We start from the raw sequence: 5,555 nt of genomic DNA, 5'->3' as shown, positions 1-5,555 counted from the left end.
CCCTCCACATCCTCCTCCTCCAGCCTCCCCAGCCCATCCTCTTGTCTCATCCTTATCTAGGCACCAGACTTCCCCTTCTGGCTTGGTCCCCCCCCACAGCAAAGAGCAAGAAGAAGGGACTTGCGCTTGTAAACAGCCACGCGATTGCGGCACTAATCTCAAATTAGCCAGACAGGGGGATCAGATATTATCTTGTTTTGTTGCGTAAATCAGAGTCGTCATTGTTTCATTTATTGTATAAACGTGCGTTTGATGAATTAGCCAAGATTTCAAATTTGATTTGGGGCTGAGCTCACCCCAATGAGGCCAAGAGCTATGAAAAAGGGGTGGGGATAGTATTACTATTTTTATATCACAATCAATTGTTCGTATTTAATGTCTCCGGGTAGGCTCCTCTCTCGGTGGTTTCTCTTTATATTTTCCATAACGCAGCGTGTTAGTTAGCATCAGCCGCTAACAGATTGAAGGTGGGAAAAATCATGACGGAAACATGCAGAGAGGTGGCATATAAAAAATAAACAGATGAGGCCATTGATTGTCAGATAGAAATCGTTCTGTCACTGGCTCTTGTTTGAATACTTGGATATTATTAGCCATAGAATGGGTCGCTAACTGGTTGGCCGAGGGACTTTTTTTCATACCCTCCCGCCGAGCTTGAAAGTGATGATGGTGATGTCACTACAGGTGGGATACTCGTTTGCCCGGTGAAGTGGTCAGCACCATGAGGGTATGTGTTTGGCGATGTGTCCACTGCATGCGCCACATGTTTGGGTCTGCGCTCTACTTGACAAGTGTATCAAGTGATGTCTGCGTTGTCATTTTCAACAGAAGCCGTATGTGGGATCGAGCCCGCTGCTTTTTTTGTTCGACAGGAAGTGTGCAGCAATTTTTTTATCTTTGGGGTGTTTTGACAAAAATGCTCCACAGATGTTAACTTAAACACCCGGGAACGCTTTTAACTTGTGGACAAAAATCAGATATTTTGCACCCGACGCTCAGGAAATATCTCTCGGCCACAGGCTCAATTCATTTATTAGGACGGCAACAGTGAGCAAGTTTTTGCTGCGCCGAATCTCCCGGGCCAAATCGATACATTTGCTTCCTGGGCAAGATGATGTCAGCACTGACCTTTTTCGCCACGGAGCCTTTTTATAAGGTACCAATGTCTCCCGCGACAGTGTGTGACTCCGTTGCAAAAGAGCACGTGTATTCATCGAAGCCCCCGCAGAGCCTGTGGAATCAGCCAATTATTTCACCGCCATCCCCAAAGCTTTGAGTTTGGGCCAAAGGCGCGGGCAGAATAACTGATGAACCCATCAGACAAAGGTGGAATGACAGCGAAGCAGATTGAAATTGATTGCAGGAAGTCGCACAAAGAGGATCCGCCAGAATATTGTGTTCAAAAGGAAGTCGAGAGTGCGCCTGTGTTCCCATGGCGACCAGCAGCCGCATACCCACATCACAATGTGCTTTCGCCTTTGCAAACAGTGGGCAGGAGAAAGTTGCATTTTTGGAATACCGGCCAAGTTGGCTTTTGATTGGCCCGGGCGGTCTGGCGTTGGGGGGGCTCTGGGGGTCGGAGTTGACACTCTGGCCTGCGTGGGGGATCTTGCCTGCTTACGTTGTGATGAAAGGGAGACAGCAAGTGGGAGGAGGTGAGTGCCAGTGATTGATGAAGACCAGTAACGAAATTTTTTTTCTCCGATACCGCATCCTCCACTTGCATCCAATAAATAATACTTTGTGGTATTCAAATACGTGAGCTTTGAAGATTTTTCTTTCAAGATCACGATAGCGTCCAAATGGTCCATTTTCCGCGCGCGCGAAAATGCATCACAACCCGGGCAACAAACGTGTACATGTACGGTACTTACACTCTACTCATTTGATATCTACTCTTTTGTTTTGTTGGAGTTGTATGTGTGTGTGTATTTATATGCGTGTGATGTTGTGAAAGATCACCAACTCGTAGCCCGGCATGCATATTCCAACGTTTCATTTGTTTTTGTAGGTTGATAGGAACGCGGATTGTTTTTACTTGTGTGTTGTTGTGCCAAAGTAGCCTTTTCGTCAATCTGCTGTAGCCAGCTTTGGGCTCGACTGGGTCCACTCTAAGCCCCCGTGGCCCCCTCGGCATTAAGCAGGGTCTGGTGCCACTCAATGGACTGAGCCTGGCTTCTGCTCCAGCCAGTAATCCAAGCTTGGATGAGATGATTAGGTGTTCTTCTCCCCCAACCCCCTTCACTCCCCACCTACATTCCGGGTTCACTCATCCGCAATGTAAGCCGGGTCACCTTTTGCTTTGGAAAATCACATTAGTGGCGTGTGTAAAAGATGAGGAAAAGAACCGTGTTTGAGAGGTCAGTGGCCTTCAGACTAATACAAAATAATCATCGGTCCAACCTGCTCGTGGGATTTTAGCTCTTGTGTGAAACCTTCTGTCACTGACTCAGCAATTGTCCGACTGTTTTTTTTTTTTGTTTTTTTTTTCCTTTTATCTGTCCGACATTCCGCCGAGCGCTCGAGTACAGAGGCGAGAGGCGAACGGACGGCTGAAATGAGCTGGAGGTTGAAAAAAAAAAGCCAAACACTGGCCGCAGAGATTAAAGAGGAGAGATTAGAACTCTCTTGAAGAACACCAAGTACATCAGGAATTCTTTCTGCCTTGCACGCTGCAAAAACCAAAATCTCCCCCGAATTAAACATCTAAAATCATCGCAAAATATTAGCCTGATTGCATATTTGTGAACGTTTTCCAAACATGAGAAAGTCCAATGATTCGATTCAAGCCTTTACAGATTATCATCAGTCTGCACGGACATAGAGAAAAAAAAACATTTTTTTAGCAAGCACAGAGCAATTTAAAAAAAAATGATGTTGTGTTATGTAACTTCTTTTACGCACAGGCAATTATGCTACAAAGCCGACAATGTGTCAAACGGCCGTAGTGTGGCATCACCTCCTAGCAAGGAGGATTTAGTCATTGGGGAAAAAAATGTTGCCTTTTGTATTGTTGGCCGGTATCGGCGTCCTTTTTGAGTACCCGATAGATTGAAATAAGGCTGGCATTGTCCCGATCACGATACCCGCTATCCGTATTTGCCCGCGGTTAATTCTACACTATTGATGTGAAAACTGGTTATGAATAAGTTTGTCTTGAAAACAAAATAATTCTGTTGAAGTAGTATAAGATTACTATTGGATATTTTTTCTTAAATAATATCGTACTGGATGTCCCTAATGTTATTTAGCAGTGCATCTGTTGGTTATGACCGAATTTGTGCTGGACACTTGATGACCTGACATTACTTTTATGATGCAGCTTATCATGGCACACACACACACACACACACACATACACGCACGCAGAGCGAGGGGCTTTACGGACACACATTTGTTCGCTGAAGCCCTTTGGCGAAAAGCTAAGCCGCCCCTTTTGAAGTGCGCTACCCCGATCAGTTAATGAAGCTGATGATGCGGAGCGGTTCAATGGCGAGGTGTTACGGAGGAGAACAAAAGGCAGCCGGCTAATTAAACCTATTTGCCATTAATAAAAGAGCAAAGACGGGGGTCAAGCTAGACACCCCCCCCCCCCGGTGTGGAGTCAATGTATGAAACAGTGGCTATTGATAACAGTAGCACTCACAGAACTCCCACAGGGAGAAACTTCAAAAGCCCCCCGCCCCCCAACTTAAGCCCTTTGACCCCTTCCTGCAGCCCGATGCCCCCCGCACCACCCTCTTTCGACAGCCTAAAGCAGCTAACTCGCGGTGGGGCCAACATTCGCAACTGCTCGCGAAGGTAGAAAAATGCGCATTGTAAGTCAATGAGTTGGCCGGGGTTGGTTCAGCGTCGCAAAACTCTCGTTTGTTGTTTGCCAGAGAGTTTTCGGTCATTTTTCTTGTTGTGACGGGAACGGGCGTGCGTCTGGTGACCTTTTGGCAAACATTTGCGACCTTGAACGAACCCTGACGAGAACATTCGCTGCCTTCAAAAACATTGAAAATTGTTCACCGCCCAGAGCATAAAACACCGATAAATTAAATACGTTTTTTTTTTTTTGTTTTTTGGTCTTTTAATTGCACCCTTCTTTGGACCAACACATTGGGACCATGCTGCAGCCGGTTGGAAACCAGGCATGGCAAAGGAAGAAGGGGGGGTTTGTTTGTTTGTGTTTGGCATTTGCGGGGCTGCGGGGCGGGGCGGGGGTTTTGATAACCTTGTCAGGCGGAGAGCAGACAAGAGTGTTTGCTCAATGGCGTTATCGATTCAACTGGGATTGAAAGCATCGGCGGTCAAAACACTCCCATCGGGTAAACAGAGCGCGGCGGATAAGTGGCGAGGAGGCCGAGGCCCAAGTGAAAAAGATCATTACAGCATCCCGTCTTAAGTTTGCTGCACCTATCATCAACTCGCCCGAGTCTCCAGCCAGCTAATCTGGTCATCGGGCGTGAAGGGAGCACAGTCAAGCGGCTGGAAGGAATTGTAAGTCCTGCCCCCTCCATCCCATCCCCCGAGCGCCGGTTGGAGCCACACCGTCTGTGCTTGTTCGCCAAGGGGGCACCCCCGGGAGACCCCTGGCAACTAAACAAAAAAAAAAAATACAAGCTCACGAGACATCGGAGCCGTGTGCGTTTTGATGGCCCGTCCAGGCATCTGGAGCGTGTTGCGTAAGGCTGGCACCTTGGACATTGTACGAGGGTCAAGAGGGACAGAATAAACATCAGGCAAGAAAAAGCATGTTTCTGAAAGGGTGGCTGCTTGTCATGAAAGAACGGCAAAGACAAATTTGTTTTGACAATCTTTCGAATGACCCCGCCACATTCAAACTCGTGTTAACTGGTGGTCAGCACACACCTTTAAAAGTACCTCTTCATAAACTTTAACTGTTCCTGACATTTCATTTTTGCTGAATTTGCTTTACTACCTTGCTTGCCGAGTTACATTGACTTCATGGCAGTTACTACATTCAAGAACTTCTTTACTTTGGCTATTTTGTAACTGCGGTGACGTAACTGCAGCTCAATCATTGGAATGCCTTGAAACGTAATCCGCACCAGCTACTTGGCTACAGTTACTTTTGTTTTCAGATTATTAGGGACGAAGTTACCAGTAAGAATTTCACATCTGTCACGAAGTTACTAAAACGCTAAAGTAAGCAAAAAATAAATACATTGTCATGAAAAGCCGAGTGTAACTTCATAACTGGACAGGCTTTCAATAAAACGTCACCTGCACTGGGCACTAAGTTACTAGTTACTTAAGTACTGTTATTTAGGTATTGTAGCTGTAACTAAGTAACAAAGATAGTAAAGCAATGAAGATTTCAGGGACCCCTTTAGGAATGATGAAAAAAATATGACATCGACAGAGGTCAAGATTGGAAGGGTAAAGATCAAAGTTAGGGAGAAACAGAAAACTTCCATATGGTCCTCCTAGCAATAGAAGCTTGGACTTTTGCGAGAGTTTATTTGAGGCTTCTTTTCAGACTTGACGGCGGTCTGGATCAGATGTTCTCTCGGGCTCTCGCTTCCACAACCCCCCCCCCCCCTCCC

The 5,555-nt window shown here is 46.3% G+C and overlaps 1 protein-coding gene and 1 long non-coding RNA gene across 2 annotated transcripts in view; one reads left to right on the top strand and one right to left on the bottom strand.

Moving 5' to 3' along the window:
- LOC109514661 (uncharacterized) overlaps positions 1-89 on the bottom strand; it is a 7,111-nt gene extending 7,022 nt beyond the window's left edge. The window contains exon 1 of the long non-coding RNA XR_002168027.1: positions 9-89. This is a non-coding gene — a long non-coding RNA (uncharacterized LOC109514661). The remainder of the gene's footprint in view (positions 1-8) is intronic.
- Positions 1-5,555, top strand: part of efna1a (ephrin-A1a) — a 23,820-nt gene that overhangs the window by 12,113 nt on the left and 6,152 nt on the right. The gene's annotated exons all lie outside the window — the stretch shown is intronic.

The sequence above is a fragment of the Hippocampus comes genome, unplaced genomic scaffold (genome assembly GCF_001891065.2).
Source record: "Hippocampus comes isolate QL1 unplaced genomic scaffold, H_comes_QL1_v1.1 scaffold207, whole genome shotgun sequence".
NCBI lineage: Eukaryota > Metazoa > Chordata > Actinopteri > Syngnathiformes > Syngnathidae > Hippocampus > Hippocampus comes.
This window is presented reverse-complemented; position numbering and strand designations above follow the sequence as displayed.